Below are 26,265 nucleotides of genomic sequence, written 5' to 3' on the forward strand. Positions count from 1 at the left end.
GGCTTTTGTCTGTTCTTTCCTTGCTATTGGGTTGTCAGCTCAGCCCTTCACATCTCAGCTCCTTATGATATCCCAAATCTTCATTTAGGCAGTTGCATTTCTCACAATTATTACTGGAAATGTGCCCAAAAAGTTGCCAAAAATAGAATCATAGAATGGTCAGGGCTGGAAGGGATCTCAAGGATCACCTAATTCCACCCCCCCACACCCCACCACCCCACCCCACCATGGACAGGGACACCTTACTACTAGATCAGGTTGCTCAAAGCCCCATCCAGTCTGGCCTTAAAAACCTCCAGGGATGGGGCTTCCATCACCTCTCTGGGCAACCTGTTCCAGTGCCTCACCATGCTCATTATGAAGAACTTCTTCCTAACATCCAATCTGAATCTACTCAGACACTTGCAATGTTTTGAGTTGATCTAAAGAAAGAGATGTTCATTCTTGACATTGCAGAATGAAAACTTTGGAAGACTTAACATTCCAACAGAAACTGGTCCCACCTGCACTGAACTCAATCAGTCCCATTCAGATTACAACTGGGCAGTTCTCACAGCCCCCAATAGAGAGCTGCAATGCATACACACTAACTAGAGTTAATTCCTTATCAGACTTGATAGTTGATAAAATAATCACACACATTTATCCGACTGTATTTTACAACTACTTGACTACTTTTTAATCAATGAGAATTCTTCTGCCAATAAAGCACTTGAAAAGTACACTTCCATTCTGAAAAGAAAACCTGTGACATCCACAGTTTTCCTCTTTTGCATGGGGTTAGCAGTTTTACTTTAGTTTAATTCCTACTCAGCCATTTTTAAACACAAACAACAGCAGACAAATTGGACATTTCATAACAGGTCTAAGCTGGTTGGTTTGGCTGAAATCAAACACTATTTTGCTAAAGGATTTTCAACCCAGAGAAAGCCTACAAAGCTGCAGAACACATTGGGCTTGATTGACAACTTTTTTTTTTCCTCTCTGCTTTTCTGTCTGGCTGCACAATCAAGAAATCCACTGTTCCACACAATTTCTCAATATAGAACCTCTTTATCATCCTTCTGGATGTGGTGTCACCAAGTTGCATCCTCAGGGTTTCCAAGAAACCTGGAATTTCTGCTTGGTGGAACTTTAAAGGCTCACAATAAATACTGTCAGAGCTGAGACATGCTTGCTATGATTTGCAATGAAAACAGAAATCACATCCCTAAGCTTTCTCCTGGTTTACATCTCTGTGATGTTTTGTGCTCCTGACAAAACATTTATGGTGAGGTTTTTGTAAATAAATGAGTGCTTAGCATTAGTCTTCTAAGTTAGAATGTAAGCACTGCAGAAAATGGCTTGTTCTTCAAATGTGTTGGCCACTAATGAGAACTGTTGAGTGCTCAGTACTTTAAAAGTGAGCCTGATTTTCCAGTGCCCAGCTTCATAGAATCATAGAATCAACCAGGTTGGAAGAGACCTCCAAGATCATCCAGTCCAACCCAGCACCCAGCCCTGTCCAATCAACTAGACCATGGCACTAAGTGCCTCATCCAGGCTTTTCTTGAACACCTCCAGGGACGGTGACTCCACCACCTCCCTGGGCAGCCCATTCCAATGCCAATCACTCTCTCTGGGAAGAACTTCCTCCTAACATCCAGCCTATACTTCCCCCAGCACAACTTGAGTCTGTGTCCCCTTGTTCTGTTGCTGATTGTCTGGGAGAAGAGACCAACCCCCACCTGGCTACAGCCTCCCTTCAGGTAGCTGTAGACAGCAATGAGGTCACCCCTGAGCCTCCTCTTCTCAGATAACAGACTCATTTTAACGTTCAGAAATGCAGGAGTAAGGGTTCTATAACCTAAATGTGAAATGCTGCTGCTAATTCACTTATTCTGGTGTGGTTTTGGAGGTGCTCAGTGGAATTAAGTTGGAAATGTAACTTGAAACACTTTTTAAATGTTTTGAGTTAAGATCCAGATGACATTTGGTGTCACAAACTCATCACCTGGAGCAGAAAGCCACTACTGAGAGCAAAACCTTAAGCCTTCTCTCCATGCCTACATCATTCTATGTAATTTGTGTTACAACCAAAAAGTCTCTGCAGTCATATATTTGTCTTGCTTGGTGCTCTGTGTGCTACTCCAACACATTGGACTTTAAAGCTTGCTGTGACAATTTTGTTATCGTTCATATTTTGCAACCCTTACAGGCATTGATTTTGCAGCCTGTTCCTGGGAACTAGTGGCAGAGCTCTCTTTGTTTCTCCTCAGGGAAGACCTCTAAGGCCACTAAAGTTACTCGGGAATGTTTCCTTCCCTTTTAAGGGCGAGCTGAGAGAGGCAGCCCACTTTCATCCTTAAATCTTACCACATGAGAGGGAAGCTAGTGCCGATGGCCAGGCAGTGACAAATAGTGCTGGATCTCAGCAGCTAGTGGAGGTGCAGAACTCAGCAGCTAGTGGAGGTGCAGAACTCAGTAGCTAGTGGAGGTGCAGAACTCAGCAGCTAGTGGAGGTGCAGAACTCAGCAGCTAGTGGAGGTGCAGAACTCAGCAGCTAGTGGAGGTGCAGAACTCAGTAGCTAGTGGAGGTGCAGAACTCAGCAGCTAGTGGAGGTGCAGAACTCAGTAGCTAGTGGAGGTGCAGAACTCAGCAGCTAGTGGAGGTGCAGAACTCAGTAGCTAGTGGAGGTGCAGAACTCAGTAGCTAGTGGAGGTGCAGAACTCAGTAGCTAGTGGAGGTGCAGCGTCAGCCTGCAGACAGGCACTCCCAGGTCATTGAAAGACAGGGTCTATGTCCTGCCTTGCTACTGTCTACAGCTCTTCCTCAGCATCCCTTTGTAGAGCTCAGTTGACCATCTCACTGCATCTGCTGGCAGTGCCTAGCAAGCCCAGGCCCTGCTGAAGGACAAATACCAGTGACAGTGTAAGAGATCCATGTGCATGAGAAAGCAAAGCTTTTCCCAGTGGCGCTTGCTGTAGCCCTTTCCCTAGTGGGATCACTGCCATGCCTTGCATATTTACAGAGATCTCCCCTATCCAAGCAGAGAAGATCTGAAACCCTATTTCAAAGAGACTGCATTTAGACACTTATCTCCTCCTTTCTGGAAAATGTTTAGTGACTTTATATTGTTGGAAAGCTCTTTTCACAGGCATAAATGCTGAGCAAGGAAGTACTAGCTAATACTAAGTGATGGACAGAGTATCTGAAAAATATGAGCACCTGTCTTGAATGCAGGACAATTCAATGCCAAAAATTAATCATGCTAACATAAGCCTCCACTGTACAAGTAAACTGTCATGCTATCATTTTCAGCCCAAAAAAGTGAATAGGTATACTCCAACTCTAAAAATATATCAGTGTCTAGCAATAAATAGCCATCACATTTCCTGCTGGGGAAAGAAAAACAAAACAAAGCAAAACAAAACATAGGAACCTGCATGGGAGAGAGGGGGATGTAAAGACTTTTTATCATACTGACAACAGACAAAGGACTTAAACTGAAACAAGTTAAATTTAGGTTGGACATAGGGAAGAAATTTTTTTTCCAGTGAGAGTGGTGAGGCACTGGAGCAGAGCACCCTGAGAGGCTGTGGGTGCCCTGTCAATGGAAGCATTCAAGGTCAGGTTGGATGGGACTCTGAGCAACCTGATTCAGTGAAAGATGTCCCTGCCTGAGGCAGGGGGGGTGTACAAGATAATCTGTAAAGGTCCCTTTAATCCAAAACATTCTGTGATTCTATCAAGTTATTCTGACAAGTATTCTGCCTGCCTGGACATCAGCACTTCCACTCCTACCAGCATAAAAACAAGCTCCAGCAAGAAGAGTGAAGTTCTAGAAGCATCAGGACAATGGTAAAGATGCAGGACTTTGAGAGGCTCTTCCTACCCAATGCAATCTGTGAATATTTCATTTCTGCTTCCACTATGAGGTATCTCATCTCCAACTACATCCCACACCTATGTCTGCTTCTTTACCTTTCTCCATGTAGAGCTGCCTGCTCTCCTGCTGCCTTTTCTTTTCCTTTTTGTTTTAATTGCTTGGAAGAGACCTCCAAGATCATCCACTCCAACCTAGCACCCAGCCCTGTCCAATCAACCAGACCATGGCACTAAGTGCCTCAGACAGGCTCTTCTTCAACACCTCCAGGGATAGTGACTCCACCACCTCCCTGGGCAGCCCATTCCAATGGCAAATCACTCTCTCTGGCAACAACTTCCTCCTAACATCCAGCCTATACCTCCCTCCTCCCTTTCTGTTTCTCCTCCCCCTTCTCTAGCTCAGTCAGTGTATGCTGCAAGTCTGATTCAGTTGCTTCACCTGTCCCTATGGTCACAGGCTTCTCCAGGTCATTTTTCTTCCTGTGAATTAATCATCTAATTCAACATACACCTCAAAACTGCCTGATATCCCCTTCACAGACTCCTCAAAGCCCTGTCTGAACTTTAGGTTCTTCTTTAGCTTTCTCTCCCAGCTACGTTTTGCCTCGCACTGGTTCCTCAGATGCCATTTCCCACCTAAGGAGTTTCCAATTAAAATATTATCCAAAATTACCCATCTCCCACAGCCTTTGCTTTCTCTGCCTTTAAATGACATTCACATCAAAAATTGTCTTCATCTCCCTCCTCAGCTCTGCAAAAAACACCATATCAGGCTGTCCCTACAAACTCCAGGCAAACTCACAACCCTCTTCCCCAGTCTAGGCCTCCAGCAATCATCCTCTGCTTGTATTTTCAAGCTTTTTGCCTGAATCAATCTTGTTTTGAAATGGTGAAGATAACAGCTTGCAAAGTACATACATTTACATACCTCACTTCATTCAAATTAACCGGGAGAGAAGAATCTCCAACAAATTAATTCTGCTAATGTTCTAAACTGTGAATTTCAATCAAAGCTGAAAATGAAGCCAATTCAGCTAAATTGCTGACTCTTGTTACACTTCAAGTGATCTAAAAGCATGCATCAATAAGCAAAGCAACTTCTCTTTTCGCAGCTGAGCTCCAGACTGATTTGCTGCTTTCCAGGATTGTCTGATAAAAAAAGCCACAGTCAGCTACAGCTAATAAGAGGAAAAATCAATCCAGAGCCAAGGAGCAATAAAAATGTGGTAGCAAGTTCAGAACATTTTGTCACAGCTAAAATTGGTTTCCTATGAACCATCTGAAATAAAATGCATTGCAAAGCTCTGCGGATTGAAGACGTTGAAATAGCAAATGTCTGATTGAATAAGAGCTCCAGAAGCAAATAGGAAATCCACTTTTTGTCCCAGAATGACAAAAGTTAGAGGTGAAAAGTTAGAGATGTTACATGAAGCGTTTGAACAGTAATTAACTGCTCAGTGCTTTGGGACACATGAAACCATGAGGTTTAGCTGGAGAAACTTTGTTTGAAATGTTCAGACCATCTGCATATTTCTTTGGATAACTCGAAACTGGGCTGCAGCTTCTGAGACAAACAGAGCCTTACAGATCAGAGATCAAAGTGAAAAACATAAGAGCAAATCCAAGTGAAATGTATGGAAACAACTGGGGTGTTTTAGCTCTACCATTCCCACACTGCCACACAGGGCAGTGGGGCTGAGTGACCCACAGGCTTATTTATTCAGATTTCCAAATATCATTGGTGCAGCTAAATCCCAGAAGTGCATGGGGAGAGAGCAGCCAGATAGAGAGGGATCTAGGGGTGCTGATTGATACCCACCTGAACATGAGCCAGCAGTGTGTCCAGGTGCCCAAGAGAGCCAGTGGCATCCTGGCCTACATCAGGAATGGTGTGGTCAGCAGGAGCAGGGAGGTCATTCTGCCCCTGTACTCTGCACTGGTTAGACCACACCTTGAGTACTGTGTTCAGTTCTGGGCCCCCCAGTTTAGGAAGGACATTGAGATGCTTGAGCGTGTCCAGAGAAGGGCGACGAGGCTGGGGAGAGGCCTTGAGCACAGCCCTACGAGGAGAGGCTGAGGGAGCTGGGGTTGTTTAGCCTGGAGAAGAGGAGGCTCAGGGGTGACCTTATTGCTGTCTACAACTACCTGAGGGGTGGTTGTGGCCAGGAGGAGGTTGCTCTCTTCTCTCAGGTGGCCAGCACCAGAATGAGAGGACACAGCCTCAGGCTGCACCAGGGGAGATTTAGGCTCGAGGTGAGGAGAAAGTTCTTCACTGAGAGAGTCATTGGACACTGGAATGGGCTGCCCGGGGAGGTGGTGGAGTCGCCGTCCCTGGAGCTGTTCAAGGCAGGATTGGACGTGGCACTTGGTGCCATGGTCTAGCCTTGAGCTCTGTGGTAAAGGGTTGGACTTGATGATCTGTGAGGTCTCTTCCAACCTTGTTGATACTGTGATACTGTGATACTGTGAGAGAGAAGAGCAGACTCAAAGATGCAAGACTTCTATGAGAATAATGAGTCCAATGTGGACATCCCTACTTTACCAGCAGCCACATCTTGAAGGCCAAAGCAGAGGGCAGGAACACAAAAGGATAGAAACAAATAAAGCAACTACATGAGTAGCAGAGCTACCTGTGACACCATTTGGTATGTTTTGTGTCTTGGGAGGCAAGAGCTTATGATGGCAAGTGTAGGTACCACCACACCTCTGACGGTGTCCATCCAGTGGTGCCAGCTGGCATAGCCACAGCCTGACAATTGCCTTTCAGAGATCACAGCCACTTCTTCAAGCTCTCGTCCATCTACCTCCCACCTCTGAATCCCAAGGACTTGATCCCTGCAAGCCAAAGCAGCCCCTGACCTCTTTCTTCTTTTTTTTTCCCTTTAATAAAAACTTGTGTTTGTGCTGCTGGAGGAAGCTAGAGACCTTTGGCCAAAGACCAGGCTTCCCACAAGCAGATGTGCTCAGAGTGGCCGCCCACACAGACCCAAAAGGACAAGCCCTGGGAGGGAGCAGGCAGCTCGGTCTCCACCAACTCTTTTCACATGGATCAATGAACGTTTGCTGAACAGAAACTCCTTTTCATCCACAGCAGCTGAGGCCATGCTCCTGCCCATGACCCATCCCATCCTTACAGGGCTGGAAGAGAAACCATGGCTCACGATGAGAGGCTGCTTTCCCTTCTGTGTTTCTCCGTGTGGCACCACACAGCTTGAGCAATGTAACAGTTTCAAATCGTTTTCAAGCAGAGCCCTGCTTCTATTTTTGCAGCGGTGTCGCCGCCCTGCGAAGTTCGGTGCCTGGTGCTTATGGCGTGAATCCTCCTCCGCAGGCAGCGTGGGCAGCTAAGCAAACCAGCCCCTGCTCCGGCGGGAATGCAGTGCGCGATTCACATGGAACTGGTTTTCAGGGAACAAAGCAACTCTGACTGTCACCATCCCAGCGATCAGCACATCTTCCACACAGGGTGTGGAGGGACCTCCTGCGTGCTCTCTGTCATCTTGACAGGGTGTTAATCTGCTGTGGTGCACCTCATTCCCAGGGGCAGGTTGTACGAATAACTGATTGTACAGTGCATTGTGTAGGTCCGTTCCTTACTGATGGTACAGGCTGATAACTGCCTTGAAGGGGCTGCTAATGCGAAGCATTTGAACGCTTCCCTTGGCATTTGCTATGAAGAAAACTTGTGCCATCCTCCCCAAGTGCTGGGGCTAAGCATTTCCTTACTCTGAGCCTCAGAAAGAACTCAGCAGCAGCAGCAGCAGATCCCTATGTCATTTCCTTCCTCTGCAAGATATTTTTTCCTCGGTGTGAAATGATCACACTTCCATCACCCCCTTGCTCATTTAAACCTCCAACACGTGGTGGAAGAGCTCGAATTTTGCAATGGTTTTGCGAAATGGTTGCTCCGTTCTGCTCTTTGCTCTATAGCCCTCTGCTACTGTGATACAGTTGTAAAAGATAAGTGGCTGAGGAAGCCGCAGGAGTCAGTCTGATGACTTTCACACGCACTCATCACTTTTGGATGAATTATAGTGCAATTAAGAGAGATCACACAGAACGTTTTAAGTGCTACTAGAGAAGCAGTGGTTTTATACCAAGGCACAGGCAAGAAACAGAGCTACATCTAGAGTCAAAACAAATGGCATATCACAAGAGGCTGAGCTTGTGCCTGTGCTATTCCATAGCTACATAACTGTCCAGACGATCTATTCAGGCAGACAATTTTATCTTTGTGGAAAGCTTTTGAGTAGACATTCGAGCAGAGACAGAAAGGACCAAAGATACCATCAGCAAGTTAATTTGTTCTAAGAATAGAACAGGCATGTGTGTGGGGAAAGCAGGCTGCTAGCCAGCACACACAGAATCAGGACTACACAGGGGCTTTTGCAGGAGCCTGGATTTGGGGGGGTGGGGAAGGAAGAAAAAAGTCTCACTGCAGGAAAGAACGTAAGCAGAGAATGTAATGCAGCCTGTGCGCATCCTGGTATGTTCAAAGGAACTCCTGCCGTTAAACGATTGGAGTCACAGCACTGACAGAGCAAACAACAAAAAGGCAAAGGGGGAAGAGGCAGACCAGCTTCCCAAACCCTAACTGTCTCACTGGCTCTGTGCATGACTCAGTCCTTTGTGAAGACCTTAATCCATCATTTCCGGGAGGAAATGAAGTTGTCATAGAATGGTGCTACCTGGCAATTACTCTTCGTGCACTGCCTGCTGTCCTGCTTGGCATCGCCATCAGGAGAGTCTCAGCTGTGCAGCTCGCCCCTGCCCATCAATGCAGGCTGCTGCCGTGCCCTTTACGTCTACACCTGCTATTACCACAGCCAGCTATTCTGCCAGCCAAGAGCCCACAGCACATGCACAACACAATTACACTTACTGGTGGTGTTGTTTCCTCCCTAAAATTAGGTTCTTACTGATTATGACAGCTGAAACAGCCTTGCAAGGAAACTATTTTGGTGTTTGAGCTGTTCTAGCACTATTTTTTGTCAGAAAATTAATGGCATCCTTTGATTTGCTTTCCAGATGGACAATATAAGCACCTTCAGGCCCCTCTGAAGCTGCCTTCTGCTGCTAGCTCTTTGCAGCTGTGTTCAGCAGAGCCCTAGCAGGCTGGAGCCCAGCAGCCAGCTGGAAGAGGGAGAGAGAAGTTTGAATTTGAACTTGCATTAAATGTTTATCTGCTTTACACAGAGCTGACACTGTTTCATAATATATAAACTTGCTGTTGCTAAAACTTTAATGGGCATCACTACTGCTCTTTGAAAATTCTAATTATATGGATTATTGGGAAATAGCTTAAGAACCTGGATAAGATCAGGGGATTTGGATGGGCTGCCAGTGATGCAACCTCTGTGCCTACAGCTCTCTCTAAATTAGTAGTTTTCTCTAGTTTATGTATGCTTTCCTGTGCTAGTTAGGAGCTAGCTAGAATATTTTGGTGAGAAGGATTAGGTCACATGCTGTGAAAGAGAAACAATAGTGATGTCTACATAGGCTTGCTGAGATGTATAAAAACAAGAGTATAAACATAGGCATTGAGGGCACAGCCTGGGCTTTGAGCTGCATTTCTCTCTAACCTCACCTTCCATCTCTCTGATTAATCCATTTTGCTTCCTAACCCCTCTGGCTGACCCTCCAATCTTCCTTGGGACACAAGGCAACATCTGAGGTAAGGTAGAGGGGTGGGAGAAGGTGGAAGGGTGGTTGGGAGGGTTGGGAGCCCCTCCTGGGGACTCAGGTTTCTGGGAGGGCTGTTGTGTTTCTGTGTTACCTTTTACCTTGTATATTTCTGTATATAAATATATAGATACTGTAAATATCTGCTTGTATATTGTGCTAAGCTGTAAATATAAGCTTCATTCAATTTCCAGAGCTGTGTGAGTCTAGTCTGGGTGATTTCCAAAGTAGAGGGGGCAGGTAACACCCAAACCACCACAGTTCCACTTCTCAATGTAATACAACACTGCAGGCAATGTGTTTCACAGGGCATATCTCACATCCTGCCTTCCTCAGTCACTCCAGTTTTGGTCTTGTGCCTCTCCAGGAAGGTTATTGCTGCTCTGCAAAGAACCACATCCTCACAGAGTGGATCATACCAGCAGAGCCCCCCAGTTCTCAAATACTTGTTTGTTCTGCTCTTTGGGGTGTTTTCTGCTTATTCCTGTCTCACACGAGTAAGATGTAATTCCACTTTTAAGCTACCCACGTTGAAGACTTTTTTGATTGGTGATTTATAAGTTTATGTTCTCATATTTTTAGATTTTCATCATTTTGTAACCCACTCTGTGTGACAACAAGAGCCAAAGTTGAAGCAAAGCTTCAAATGCCACAGAAATCCAGTTTTGTTCCTTCACATTCACTTCAAATGCTTTCTTACTCTTCCTGTTGGATGGTATGGGATGAAACCAGCAATGAAATTGAACTGACCATTGTGAGAAACCAGCTGGCCAAATTATAGGCTTATGATACTCGGTCTAAACTATTAATCTGCTACCAATCAACTTGCTGACTCCCTGTAAGCTGTTGTTCTCAGTGTAGGGCAGCACAGACCACATTTCACCTACTTGGTGTCCTTTTTACAAAGATGAATTTATCCTGTGAATAGGCCAGCTGTACAGGTAGGATAGTTTTTGTTTTCAAAATAGCCAAAATATGTTATAAATGAGACAGTGCTGCTTGCAAACACAGTTTTCTGGCTCATACTTGGAAATCATAGGCTGCCATTTTCTTTCCTGATAGTGAAAATGTATTTCATATTCAGGTATTTTGTACAAACTCTGTAGAGCTGACCAAGAAAGCAAAACTCTGGGTGCTGTGCAGCATTGCTGCTGCTTCCAAGCCCCACCACAGACCTGGGGACCACTTATATCAAGCTGTCCCTACAAATTCACTGCCCCTCTCGCCTTGCAGATGAGGTTTTGGGGAGGTGAGAAAGATGCTGAATTACTTTGTGCTGTGGATGGGTCCCATTACATGCCATGATTCAGCAGCCAGCTGTGTGCACTTCTCACAGACATCAAGTTCTGCCTGAGTGAAACTTCTCTCCAGCTCCTGGAGAGGCTCAGGACATGTGTCAGGGAGGAGACCTGTGCCAGAGCACCTTCCATGACTCTACCACTGCTTGGACAGCAACTCAAACAGGAACCCATATTTGGAAACTGCTCCTGACTTTTTCATCCTGCCAAAGCCACCAAGTCTGTCACCTCTACCTACAAGTTAGCACAGTCCCAGCCAAATGTGCTCCTTATGCATATACAATTTATTTATATATATATATATATATATATATATATATATATATATATATATATATTTGAAGTTATAGATTCTTTCTCAAAATTGAAATAAATTGGACCACATTTCTGTGAAGACACAGGAAATTTCAGTTCATGAAATGTTCTCAATATAAAATGCCACCAGCTTCAGTTGTACATGGAAGATTACTTACACAGGGACTTTTCTAAGATGTAAGAAACCATACTGTGATTAAGAAACCTGTTCAGGACAGTCCTGGAAAGGAAGCAACAAGGAAAGCTGTCAGCAGGACACAAGTAATTTCCCAAGCACCATACAAGAGATTTGAGATGGCCACAAGGTGAAAATTGATGTCTGGACCACTCACCAGCACTGTCATTACTTACACATTCTTTGCAAAGGAGAAAGCTCAGGAAGAATCACCAATGCAAAATAGAGATTGAGTGAAGCTGGGAGAAAGCTGTGCCCACCTGGAGCACCCACCACAAAAATGCAGGATCAATAAGCCTGTCTGTTGCAATATAAATATCAGATTGACAGGGCTGGCTTTCATCCCACATCAACAGCAGCTCCTGTCATTGCTGTCCCTTCGTGGAATGCTTTTATGTAATTGCAAGCATTTCAAAGACTTTCACTTTCAGAAATGTTACGTAAATAATTCTGGGATTTGAAGTGCTCTTTGAAACATTAAGACGAAAAACTGAGTAATCCTCCCCTTGAAGGGATTATCCATTCTTTGTCCTTACATGAAAGACAGGAGTGCATTAACTAAAGAATATTCAGGATGGAGCTGTTTGAGTTATTAAACAGTGGCTATTCTTGGTTTAAAAATTTTGTCATGGGCTATCAGTGATCAAGTAGAGTTACATCAGTGTGGATAATTTCAGGTAAATGTCCAAGTTCAGCCCTTGAATAACCTGAGCTCAAAGTTTCTTCCTACTCAAGAGGATAAAATTGATTCTACAGCTTTTAATTAGTTGGTCACCACTATGTTTAAGTGCTAGTGACAGAACTGGACAAGTAATCCATAGGGAATAATTAACTCAATTAATTCAGCCATTTCTCTGCTTGTTTATTGTTCATGAGGAGATTGCAATATTCTCACATTTGTGACTTCTTTGGATGTATTAATCAAATAAGCTCATCACATTACTGTCTGCTTATAGCCCCTGCCTAGGTCCCAGGGGAGCAAGGCACAGGAATCCTCACCTTTATGTTTAGGTGATTAGACGATGTTAGGCAATTAGGATAATTAGAAGAGAAGTGGTTTAGGTAAACAAAATAAGGGTAAAGTGATGAAAAGGAAAGGCAGTGATTTTTCCTCTCATCATACAAGAAAGAGAGGAGACAGACTACAAATACCTTGGGAGTCGTGTTGGCAGCTGGATGTGCAGCTCTGCAAACATATTTCCTGTATATTTTTAATCTGTGGGCCATCATGTGTGCTTATCACTTCCTTTTTGTTACTGGTTTTTTCCATCTGCCAAGAGAGAAAGTACATGGAAGCAATAAAGTCTCCTCAGATTGACTAAAACTTTGTTTCTCCCTTGCAACACCTTCCAAAATATAAGTCAGAGAGCCACAAAATCATTTAGCTTGAACAAGACCTTTAAGATCATAGAATCATAGAATCAACCAGGTTGGAAGAGACCTCCAAGATCATCCAGGCCAACCTAGCACCCAGCCCTATCTGGTCAACTAGACCATGGCACTAAGTGCCTCATCCAGGCTTTTCTTGAACACCTCCAGGGACGGTGCCTCCACCACTTCCCTGGGCAGCTCATTCCAATGCCAATCACTCTCTCTGGCAACAACTTCCTCCTAACATCCAGCCTATACTTCCCCCAGTACAACTTGAGACTGTGTCCCCTTGTTCTGTTGCTGGTTGTCCGGGAGAAGAGGGGGCTAGACAGGAAATGGGAGTGAGCTGACCACTACACCTGGGGTCAGGTTCAAGATCCAGCCCCCAGGATGGTTAAACCTTTACACAGATATAGAATAGTCCTGAGGAGAAGGCCTTGGGAGTGCTGGTTGGTTAAAAGCTCATCATGAGCCAACAGTGTGTGCTTGCAACTCAGATGGCAAGCTGTATGCCAGGCTGCATCACAACCAGTGTGGCCAGAGGGTTCTGGGAGGAGACCTACCTGTGACTCCTGTGCTAGGTTGAGACTAATTGGAATACTTTACTGAGAGAAATTAAATCCTTATCTGTGAGAAGAAAGAAAAATAAACCAACATGTGCCCTATATCACTCATTCTTCTGCTGAGAAAGGCAACTAGTCAAAATAGAGATAAGACACTCACTCCTCACACACTGCTCAGGTCTCACTTCTGGCTGTACCTTCTTTCTGGCGGTCTGGTCTCTGTGGCTGCCTCTGCCTTAACTCTAATCCAGTCTAACCCTTTTCCCTCTCACATGAGCTGTAAGGTCCCTTCCAATACAAACCATTCTGTTATAATAAGTAATTACTGGGGGTGAGGTGCTTCCAGAAGGAAACATACTCTCCATGCTTTCTGATCTAAAACTCAACATGCACAGTGAATTTCTAATGGCATTTATTAATTTCTGGAGATTGAAGGCTCGAGTGCATTGGAAGCAAACATTGTCTCTTAGAACAAAGAAATGAGTAATGAAGTCTTCTGGATTAGAAAGGTAAACTGAAATGTAGGAAATGCCTGACCACATATGACATTGTTGTTTCTCAACTCAGCATCAGTGGAAGTCAGCGCTCTCAGCTTTTGACCCACACAAACTTCACTAAAAATGAGTAACTTGTTAACTTTTTCTGTATTACACCATATCAGGTAAATAAAGGGGTGGGAAAATGAGAAATTAATTCTACTAAACCTCAATAGAAACTGCATTTCGCTTTGTTCTGAGACATAATCTCACTCAAGAATCTTTATTTTAGACCTACAATATAGTGATGCTTAATTAATGTCTGAAGGCTCCCCAGGGAGGTTGTGGAGTCTCCTTCTCTGGAGACTTTCAAGGCCTGTCTGGATGCATTCCTCTGTGATCTGTGTTAGATAGTATTGTCCTGCTCTGGCAGGAGGGCTGGAGTCGATGATCTCCTTGGGTCCCTTCCAACCCCTAACATCCTGTGATCTGTGAAGAAATGTGGTGTATTTGCCCAAGATCAGCTAGGTTTGGGGGTTTATTTCCCACTATTAAAGGAAAAAAATGTCACCTTTTTTCATTTTATTACTTATTTTCTAGGAAAAAAAAAAAAAACAACTTATAAAATGTAAAGCTCACGTTTGAGCTTGCAATGCTATTGCAAAATCTTGTGCCTTGCACAATTCAGCAAACTGCCAGAATCTCAGGGAAAATCTGCTTAGCACTTCTCAGCCTAACACCACATACATATTTAAGCATGGAATAAGCATAAGGGATCAGTTTTTTTTCTCTAAATCAGTGCAGTACAAAAAGGCTACAAAACCATGGGGGACTCCATGATGGACTAATCCACATGTGTCGAGGGATTTGGCAGCCCCATTTAGCTGTTCTCCCTTTTGCCATTCACCCTTGTTAAGCAAATAAAACCTTTATCTTAGAATCTTAGAATCTTAGAATCAACCAGGTTGGAAGAGACCTCCAAGATCATCGAGTCCAACCTATCACCCAGCCCTAGCCAGTCAACTAGACCATGGCACTGAGTGCCTCATCCAGTCTTTTCTTGAAGACCCCCAGGGACGGTGCCTCCACTACCTCCCTGGGCAGCCCATTCCAATGGGAAATCACTCTCTCTGTGAAGAACTTCTTCCTAACATCCAGCCTAGACCTACCCTGGCACAACTTGAGACTGTGTCCCCTTGTTCTATTGCTGGTTACCTGGGAGAAGAGGCCAACCCCCACCTGGCTACAATGCCCCTTCAGGTAGTTGTAGACAGTAATAAGATCACCCCTGAGCCTCCTCTTCTCCAGGCTAAACAGGCCCAGTTCCCTCAACCTCTCCTCATAGGATTTGTGTTCCAGGCCCCTCACCAGCTTCGTTGCCCTTCTCTGGACATGTTCCAGTACCTCAACATCTTTCTTGAATTGAGGGGCCCAGAACTGGACACAGTACTCAAGGTGTGGCCTGACCAGTGCTGAGTACAGGGGAAGAATAACCTCCCTTGTCCTACTGGCCACACTGTTCCTGATGCAGGCCAGGATGCCATTGGCTCTCTTGGCCATCTGGGCACACTGCTGGCTCATCTTCAGCTTACTATCTATCAGTACCCCCAGGTCCCTTTCCTCCTGGCTGCTCTCCAGCCACTCAGTCCCCAGCCTATAGCGCTGCTTGGGGTTATTGTGGCCGAAGTGCAGAACCCTGCACTTGGCCTTGTTAAATCTCATCCCATTGGCCTCTGCCCACCCATCCAGCCTGTCCAGGTCCCTCTGCAGGGCTCTCCTACCTTCCAACTGATCAACACCTGCTCCTAGCTTGGTGTCATCTGCAAACTTACTGATGCTGGACTCAATGCCCTCGTCCAGATCATCAATAAAGATATTGAACAGGACTGGGCCCAGCACTGATCCTTGGGGAACACCACTTGTGACTGGCTGCCAACTGGATGTGGCACCATTCACCACCACTCTCTGAGCTCTGCCATCCAGCCAGTTCTTGATCCAGCACAGAGTGAATCTGTCCAAACCATGAGCTGCCAGCTTGGCTAGGAGCTTCTTGTGGCAGACAGTGTCAAAGGCTTTGCTGAAGTCCAAGTAGACTACATCCACAGCCTTCCCCACATTCACCAGGCGGGTAACCTGATCATAAAAGGAGATCAGGTTGGTGAGGCAGGACCTGCCCTTCCTAAACCCATGCTGGCTGGGCCTGATCCCTTGGCTATCCTGTAGGTGCTTTGTGATGGCACCCAAGATGACCTGTTCCATGACCTTGCCTGGCACTGAGGTCAGGCTGACAGGTCTATAGTTTTCTGGCTCCTCCTTATGACCCTTCTTGTGTATGGGAATCACATTGGCCAGCTTCCAGTCTTCAGGGACCTCTCCAGTGAGCCAGGACTGCTGATAAATGATGGAGAGTGGCTTGGCCAGCTCAGCTGCCAGCTCTCTCAGCACCCTAGGGTGGATCTCATCAGGTCCAATGGACTTGTGAGGATCCAAGTGACTTAGCAGATCCCTTACTGCTTCCTCATGGATTAGAGGGGGACTGTACTGGTCCCTGACTCCATCCACCACTTCAGGAGTCCAGCTGTCCTGGAGACAACCTGTCCCACTAGTGAAGATTGAGGCAAAGAAGGTGTTAAGCACCTCTGCCTTTTCCTCATCCTTTGTCACTATGTTCCCCTCTCTATCTAACAAGGACTGAAGGTTGTCCTTGGCCCTTCTATCATCATAAAATGGTTTAGGAATAAGTTATAGCAGTTGATTTGCTGGAAAATAGCTCTGCAAAGACAGACCTGAGAGAGTGGGTGGTTGTTTAGCCTAGAGAAGAGGAGGCTCAGGGGTGACCTCATTGCTGTCTACAACTACCTGAAGGGAGGTTGTAGCCAGGTGAGGGTTGGTCTCTTCTTCCAGGCAACCAGCAACAGAAAAAGGGGACACAGCCACAAGTTGTGCCGGGAGAAGTATAGGCTGGATGTTAGGAGGAAGTTCTTGCCAGAGAGAGTGATTTGCCATTGGAATGGGCTGCCCAGGGAGGTGGTGGAGTCACCATCCCTGGAGGTGTTCAAGAAAAGCCTGGATGAGCTGCTTGGTGCCATGGTCTAGTTGACTGGCTAGGGCTGGGTGCTAGATTGGACTGGATGATCTTGGAGGTCTCTTCCAACCTGGCTGATTCTATGATTCTATGATTCTTTAGCTTAGACAAGAGGAGACTGAGAGGTGACCTCATTGCTTTTTATAAATATAGAAAGGGTGAGTGCCAAGGAGATGGTGCCAGGCTCTTCTCAGTAATGCCTGATGACAGGACAAGGGGCAATGGGTGGAAGTTGAGGCATAGGAAGTTTCATGTAAACATGAGGAGGATTTTTTTTTCTCTGTGAGGGTGACAGATCACTGGAACAGGCTGCCCAGGGAGGCTGTGAAGTCTCCCTCTCTGGAAACATTCAAAACCTGCCTGCACGCATTCCTGTGTGATCTGGTATAGGTGATCCTGCCATAGCAGGGGGGTTGGACTGGATGATCATTGCAGGTCCCTTCCAGCCCTGACATTCTGTGATTCTGTGAAGGGAGCAGTAGTGTTATGAGATCACCTTATATGGACCTTGCTATCTTCCTCTGCTAGCAGAGAATTGATTTCTTCTGCAATGAAAATTCCTCAGAGCAATTCCTTATCGCTTGTAAAAGCAGCACAAAATGGGAGAGTACAAACCAGTGCATTCAGAGCAAGGAATTATTAGCAGTAATGTAACTTAATGGCGTTACAGCAAGGATAAATTTGGAATGTGAACTCTGGAGTTAAGGTTCAGGAAATAGCAATCTTCATTTAAAGATGCAACCCAGAAATTAATCAGGGTGAATAATATGATAACATATGAACAGCAGCATTTAGAAACTCCTGAGGGTTTCAAGGCTCTGTTGAACCAAACACATTCTAATAGACAGCTCTGCCTCAGAGAGCTTACAGTCTTGTGAGTCAAGGCTGATAAACAGTGTGATAAAAGAAGGATTAATATGCTCATTTTGCAAAGAGGGAGCCAAGACATAACAAGATTAGGAGCTAAATTTACTGAAAAGGGTGAAAGCTTTCCAGTGCTTTGCTCTCAGGTGCTTTTCTTGCTGAAGGCCACCGCAGTGCCAGCAAACTCTTGGGTCCTAAATGATTGCGTATAAGAAGAGCCAAATGATGGGATCTGCCAGAAAAAAAAGAGCTTGTGGTGCATGGGATGTGTGAATCATCACTAGGGAAACAGTGAGGGCAGGGAGAGATAGTGGGGAGAAGGGATGGATGGGGACATCTCCCTCTGAGGAGGCCTCAGTGCTTGTGGTTATATTTCAGGGCTCTATTTCAGCCTCTTTGCTGTGATAGGTAATTTCTCTCCACAGTCTAGATGCCTAATACTTAGGAATATTTGCTTTGAGGAGCTGACTATGGCATAGTAGTTTATTTGCTGGTGCTCCTCAACAAATCTCAATAAACAGCAAGAACAGTTTGGGAAGCAAACAATCTGTAGATGTCACTGAGACAGATTGAGAGGTGTGCAAGCTGCAGCTCAGTCCTGTCCCATCCAGCGTGGTTACACCAGCAGATATGGGAGCAGTGGGGTTCAAGTACTGCGACTGTGTGCAGGACAAACTCAGAGGATCTTTCTCAGCTATGTAGCCTGGGGCAGGCCCAAGACTCCTGCAGTTAAACCGACTGAATTCTGTCGACTTAATTTAGCTCATAGTGCTCTGTGTTGCATGCAGTTTGTTAGTGGCAAGTCACAGCACAGGTGACAGCCACTTCAAAAGCAGTCCCTTTGAAAGGGGGATCACAGCAATCAGGTGTACTGATCAGAACAGCCTTTCCCAGAGCTTTGCCTGTGCAATGCAGAAACAGATGCTCCCCAGCTTTTGTGCCAGCATCTTATCTTTTCACACATTCCTTCCCAAAACACCACCTCTGATGTTGCAGTGGACTGCTAGGCATTAGTAATAAAGAAATGAAGCTATGAGTTTAATAGAGAATCATAAAATCATAGAATCAACCAGGTTGGAAGAGACCTCCAAGATCATCCAGTCCAACCTAGCACCCAGCCCTAGCCAGTCAACTAGACCATGGCAATAAGTGCCTCAGACAGACTTCTCTTGAGCACCCCCAGCGACGGTGCCTCCACCACCTCCCTGGGCAGCCCATTCCAACGCCAATCACTCTCTCTGGCAACAACTTTCTCCTAACATACAGCCTATACCTTCCCCTGGCACAACTTGAGATTGTGTCCCCTTGTTCTATTGCTGGTTGCCTGGGAGAAGAGGCCACCCCCGACCTGGCTACAGCCTCCCTTCAGGTAGTTGTAGAGAGCAGTGAGACCACCTCAAGTCTCCTCTTCTCCAGGCTAAACAACCCCAGCTCCCTCAGCCTCTCCTTACAGGGCTGTGTTCCAGGCCTCTCACCAGTTTCGTTGCCCTTCTCTGGGCACATTCCAGTATCTCAACATTTCTGCCTATCTCTTAATTTTCATAGATGCTACCTTGCTGTATTTACATTTCTTAGAGGACAAACAAAATGTATTCTTAAGAAAAAACGTTTCAAGTCTGCAGATTTCTGTTTTCACCTTTTAATGTGCTTTTCTGCTCAGAAAAGATTACATATTTGAGAAATGTATGTATGAACATATTTTGTGCTTATGGAAGGAAATGCATTTTGAAAATGGATGTCTCTTTTAAAACCTTGGAGGTGAGTTAATCAGCTGGGATCGAAGCGCATTACGTCTTACCATCAATAAACATGTCGGTGTAAATGAGAGGCAGGGCCATGTTTCCTCAAAGCTCTTCTCACATTGCTTTGTTTTATAGCTCCATGTTACTTCAGAGACTACTCAAGGCTTAAGATTTACTTGTTTCTTAAGTAGAAATGAATAGCACTTTGGGCTTTTCAATTTGTAGAGAAGGGATTTATATACAGGTTGCACTTTTTCACTGATCTGGAAACAGAGCAGCTTTAATTAGGCTCTATGGAGCTGTGGCCGTTTGAGCTGATCCTCTAGCTCAGACATAGGGGTGTGCTAGTTAGAAGCAAGCTGGAATGTTTTGGTAAAAGAACTTGATAACAGGCAGTGGAATGAAAAACAATTGTGTCTCCTTCTCTTACAGTTGCGCTGAGAACTCTGGGAAGAAGAAGTAAACTTTCTCCATTTTGTCATCTTCTTCTGCCTTTGCCTTCAGACCTAGACACATCTCATTAACCTTGCTCCTACTAACCTTGCTCCCTAACCTCTTGGCCGCACCTCTCTTCCTCCTGAGAACTGGGGTAAGGTTGAGAGGGCCGGGGGAGGTGTTGGGGTGGTTTGAAAGCCCCTCCTGGGGACTCAGGTTTCTGGGAGGGGAGTTGTGCTTCTGTATTGTTTATCCTTTGTATATTTCTGTATATAATTGTATATAACTGTATATATTGTAAATAGCTGCTTGTAAATTCTGCTAGCTGTAAATAAATTGCTTCATCTATATTCCCAGGGTCCATCTGAGTTAGCTGGGGCAAATTCAAAGTGGGGGGGGGGGGGCGGGTAAGAGCCCAAACCATCACAAGGGGAGAGATGAACATTCCAGGGATAGGTCACATAAATGGCAACAATAGATAAATTAATATAATTTCATTGGAGCATCAAGAACTTAATGTCTAGAAGCACAGCTTGTTCTCCCCTTTTTCTCCCGCTGGCTTCTGCTGCTGCAGCTTTGCCTATTGTCCCCTGGCTGCTGTTTTGGCTACTGCTGCTTTGCTGCTTTGCCACCACTTGATCCCTCCCCCATCTCCCTTAAGGTTATTGTGTTTTGGTTTGGTTTTTTTTGAAAGTCAGGGAAAGGTGAAATTGTATTTTCTTATAGTATAACAATGTAAAGAGAAATAATAACTAGAGAAGGAAAGAAGGGAAAAAAAAAATACAATAACCTTAAGGGAGATGGGGGAGGGATCAAGCGGTGGCAAAGCAGCAAAGCAGCAGCAACAAAGCAGCAGTAGCCAAAACAGCAGCTGGGGGACGATAGGCGAAGCTGCAGCAGCAGAAGACAGCGGGAGAAGGGGAGAACAAGCTGTGCTTCTAGACATTAAGTTCTTGATGCTCCAGTGAAATTATATTAATTTCTCTATTGTTGCCATTTATGTGACCTATCCCTGGAATGTTCATCTCTCCCCTATGTCTGAGCTAGAGGATCAGCTCAAATGGCCACAAGAGCAGGCACTCATGAATGAGAAAGAAAGTTGGAAACCCTTCTGGTTTTACATGTTGAGTTCTGACACCAGATGTAAAACTACAAACCTCCTCCATGTGCCTCCCTGAAGGAAGCTTATTGCAGTCTGATATTCTGTTGTGTCTGTGTACACACACACTTGTGTGAGAGCAATTCTTTCCTTTTCCTCATTACTCTTCTTTTCTAGGTTGCAATGCCAGCTGTGCTGAGCAGATACGCTCCTATTGTCTGTCATATCTCGGCGCCTGGGGAAGTGCAGAAGATGGGAAGATATCTAAGTGCATCTTTTTCCCCTCTGATTGTAGCAGCTAACCAGGCAAATGGAAGGAATGCAGATGAAGAAAGTAATTGAATCCCAGTTTCTCCAAGGCATGTAAGCATCTCTTCCAATCCTTTGAGTATCTTAGCACTTCTCTGCTCACAGCAGAGGGAACAGGAAGGATTATGACTGTGGCTACATCTGAGGAACACAGTCCTTGCTGATGCCCTCTTTTTCATCCCATCAGGTGATGAGTTGACTGATGTTACGTGATGGTTGTTGTACCAGGAGCGTCTGTAACCCACCGGCGATGTCTGCAAGGTGTTTTTGAATACAGGCACCACACAGTGAGGTCATACCTTGTCTGCAGGAAAGCAGGAACATTATGGTAAATCCAGCTCCACAAAATGCAGTGTTATCACAGAATTACAGAAACAACCAGGTTGGAAAAGACCCTCAGGATCACCAAGTCCAACCTAAAACCATACTCTACAAGATTCACCATATCCCTAAGCACCACATCCAAACAACCCTTAAACACATCCAGGGTGAGTGACTCAACCACCTCCCTGGGCAGCTCATTGATGTGCCTGACCACTCTCTCTGTGAAAAACCTTTTCCTAATGTCCAATCTAAACCTACTCAGTCTCAGCTTGAGGCCATTCTCCTTTGTTCTGTTTCCAATTACCTGTGAGAAGAGACCAGCAGCAGCCTCTCCACAACATCCCTTCAGGTAGTTTTAGACAGCCCCCTCTTTTTCCAACTGAACAGCCCCAGCTCTCTCAGTCGCTCCTCGTAAGATTTATTTAAACAGGGAAAGAGCAGAAAAAGCTGATGTACCAGCTCTTTTCTAAGAGAAAAAACAAAAAAGAAACAACCCCCACCCCACCCCAAAAAAAAAAATCAACCAACCAAAGAAACAAAACAGAGGAAGAAAGGGGTAGATGGAAAATCCATGTTTCTATTCTGCGTGTGGACAATACTATTTAAACACAACTGAGCTCAGTGACATTATTATAGGAGTGATATTTGGATGTTCCCAAAACTTCATTAATGTCTAGGATGCCCTTTGCAAGAGATTTGAGAGATCAGTTCCTGGTGACAGTGTTTGTGCACCGAGAGGCTGGTGGGGAAAATGAATGTTATCTCTTACTAACAGGAAGGATATTTCCTCCCTGCTGCTGTCTCAGTGCTCTATGTGATGGTCAAAGGCTGGGTTAATTTTATGGAATTGCTTTTCAGTTTCACAGGTGGATGGCATTTGAAATGTAACAATACAAACCATCAGACAGCCTCACATGGGACGGACCAGCCAGAATATGGTGTAGCAAACAGACTTGAAAATCACAGCCTCCTAAATCACTTTGTCAGCTCTGCTATTTTTAGAAAGAAACCAGAACAAACTGTGCTCCTTGCCCCAGTGAAAATAGGAACTTTTAAAGTGAGGCATTTCCCTCCCATATGTTATCCAGTTGCCCATTAGAGCAAGGCTGTGGCCTTTATAATCCTTATTTTTTGCCAGGAATCTGCCTCATAGTAGCCAGTGCTTGGTTACATTGGCTCCTTGACAGCAACTCAAGGACTTAGGTCAGAAGCCAGTAAAGGGCCATTCCACTGGGATTGCCTGGAGCCAACCTTAAGTTTTGGAGGCCAGGAGAGTTTAATAATATGGATGAGAACAGGCTATGCCATTTGGTCTCAGGACAGGGCACAGATGCAACTGAGGCTCAGGGAGTATGTGTGGGTACCAGAGGCACTGAACAGGATACACTAGATGAAATTGTTGAGACAGAACCTTCTTAGTCAGAACTGTGCTTTGCAGTCCAGATGGCTAGGACCTTTCCACCTGCAATGTTGTTCATTTGTTTATAGTGAAATCAGAACACGAAATCCTTGGCTGGCATCACCTAACTAGCAGAGCATGTCTGGGCTCAGCCTTAGTAGTGCGGATGGAAATACACCGGAGAAATGGAAACCCAGCACTCCGAACCACCAAGTAACCTTGTGAAATGGTGATACAGACTGGAGTTTGGCTTTGCTCCAGGAAAAGCCCTTTTCACCTTTCTAATTAGCAGGGGTCTCACTGCAGAGTGCAGGAGATTAATGGCCATTTTGCCTGATGTGCTTTCTGTAATTTACTGTCCTCATTACAGAACATGAGACCATTTTCCATAGTGAGTCTGGAGGGAACTGCAACTGCACAATCATTGTCCAGGCTCTTGTGTCAGAGCCTATTTAATATCTAACCTGATTAAATGCCTATCTTCTTACAAATCACGTATCATAAAATGTCCTGCTACTGTTATGAGGAAGAGAAGAAAAATTCTACAAGGGCCATGAATCTGAAGTACAAAATCTTAATATTGACTTTGAAAGATTTGATATCTATACAAAGCAGGATCTGGAAAAGATCTGCAACTTTCCATCTGTAAATAAGTTTCAATTTTTCTTGGCACTGCCAAAGCCAGGTTACTAGAAATGAGAGAAGATACTATTGACATCCCACAATATTTGTGTCCTGGAATGGGAAGGGCACCTCTGGGTAACTTTTTGAGTTGTCTTTTCATTTATCTAATACAGAATCTAGGTGGTGAGAGAAGACTAAGCCTGAAAGGTGATGGTGCTCCGTATTTTTTCCTCATGTCTTCCCAAGTGCTGCCCTTTGCCAGCCCTCCTCCCTCTGACCAGGTCAGAGGTAGTCTGCCTCCTTTCCCCAGAAGTCTGGGAAGAATCAAGTCTCAGTAGCTGACAAGACAGTATGAGAATTCCCTGAAAGTGTTTGGGTACTGTCTGAAGCTGCAGCTAGCACCACAAGTCAGGAGACAGTATTCTGTGGTTAAATACTTAAAGCCTCTTAATTCACCACTGCCTTGTGCCATAAGCAGAAAGAAGCTTCTTGAGTCCATCTAGTGGGCAAGCAGTATTTGGCCACAAGAACCTTCTCTTCCAGTTCAATTAACATTATATATTTTGCTGGTTATTTCTAGATATAGTTATTCCTCTATAACATTTCTATAACTATGCAAAGTGGTCAGAGGTGGCAAGAGTTCTGAATATCAACATTAATAAACAATATTACTTTTGAAAATATAATCTCTCAATTGATTAATTAACCCTTCATCACAAACACGTGAAGCAGTCTAAAGGAAAACAAAACAAGCATCTACGTTGTCTCTTTTCAATTGTTTATAGCTGGGGTCTGATCATATTCCTAGAATCATAGAATCAACCAGGTTGGAAGAGACCTCCAACATCATCCAGTCCAACCTAGCACCCAGCCCTGTCCAATCAACTAGACCATGGCACTAAGTGCTTCATCCAGGCTTTTCTTGAACCCCTCCAGGAACTCCACCACCTCCCTGGGCAGCCCATTCCAATGCCAATCACTCTCTCTGCCAACAACTTCCTCCTAACATCCAGCCTATAATTCCCCCGGCACAACTTGAGACTGTGTCCCCTTGTTCTGTTGCTGGTTGCCTGGAAGAAAAGCCCCACCCCCACCTGGCTACAGCCTCCCTTCAGGTAGGGAAAACATGGCCCTGCCTCTCATTTAAACAGACTTATTTATTGATGGTAAGAAGTAATGTGCTTTGATCCCAGCTGATTCCTCCCATGGTCAGTGGTGTGAGCGAGCCAGAAGCACCACTGCTGCCTCTCAGCTGCACAGTTCAGAACAAGGAACAGTCTCAACGACCTTGAGGGAGAAAGGCAGCTCTGTCTGCTGCAGAAACACATGGTCTCATTCAGATGCAAAACATCTAATTTATGCAGACAGACATAGTTGTACGCATGCAAACACACTGGGTTTTCATCACAGCCTGTGGATGAGTGGGCTAATAAAAAAAGAGATGGCATATCTTTCTCTTACACACACGCAGTCACCTACACAAAACCATGCTAAAAATATTTGGTAAAGGCAGCAGTCAAGCACACTGAATAGGGAAAGGCAGAATTCAGACTGCCTCTTCATGCTGATACAGTTGTAAGGGTAAAAGTTAAGCAATAACAGTACTGTCTTCAGTGTGGTGCTAACAACTCATGCTCTGTTCATTAAGAGAACACATCTTGCCACAAAAGTACCTTTTATTTTTCCTATCTGCAGTCCTCAGGAGAAACAGAAAACAAAAAAACAAGTCTTATAAAAATTTCTGATGAGTTGTCTGTTAGGCCAGTCAGTCTCCTCTCTGTGCCCAGTAAGAACATGGAGCAGATCCTCCTGGAGGCACTACTGAGACAGAAGAATAGTGAGGAGGTGATTGGCTGCAGTCAGCATGGCTTCACCAGGGGCAAATCCTGCCTGACAAACCTGGTGGCCTTCTATGAACAGGTCACAACATTAATAGATGAGGGACGAGCAACTGATGTCATTTACCTAGACCTGAGCAAGGCCTTTGACACTGTCCTGCACCACATCCTGGTCTCCAAACTGGTGACACATGGGTTTGATGGGTGGACTAAGTTTGCTGATGACACCAAGCTGGGAGGCTTGGCTGATACAGCTGAAGGCTATGCAGTCATCCAGCGAGACCTGGACAGACTGGAGAGCTGGGCACAGAGGAACCAGATGAAGCTCAACAAGGACAAGTGCAGAGTCCTGCATCTGGGGAGGAATAATAAACTGTACCAGTACAGGCTGGGAGGTGATCTGCTGGAGAGCAGCTCTGTGGAGAGGGAGCTGGGGGTCCTGGTGGATAACAAGTTAACCATGGGACAGCAATGTGCCCTTGTGGCCAAGAAGGCCAATGGGATTCTGGGATGTATTAGGAGGAGTGTGTCCAGCAGATCAAGGGAGGTTTTCCTTCCCCTCTACTCTGCCCTGCTGAGGACCTCTTCTTGAATACTACATTTAGTTTTGGGCTCCCTAGTTTAAGAGGGACAGGGATCTGCTGGAGAGGGTCCAGCAGAGGGCTATGAGGATGATTAGGGGACAGGAGGGCATGGCTTGTGAGGAGAGGCTGAGGGACCTGGGGCTTTTTAGTCTGGAGAAGAGAAGACTGAGAGGGGATTTGATAAATGTTTATAAGCATCTGAAAGCTGGCCAGG

This window comes from Pogoniulus pusillus, chromosome 7, assembly GCF_015220805.1.
Source record: "Pogoniulus pusillus isolate bPogPus1 chromosome 7, bPogPus1.pri, whole genome shotgun sequence".
Classification (NCBI taxonomy): domain Eukaryota; kingdom Metazoa; phylum Chordata; class Aves; order Piciformes; family Lybiidae; genus Pogoniulus; species Pogoniulus pusillus.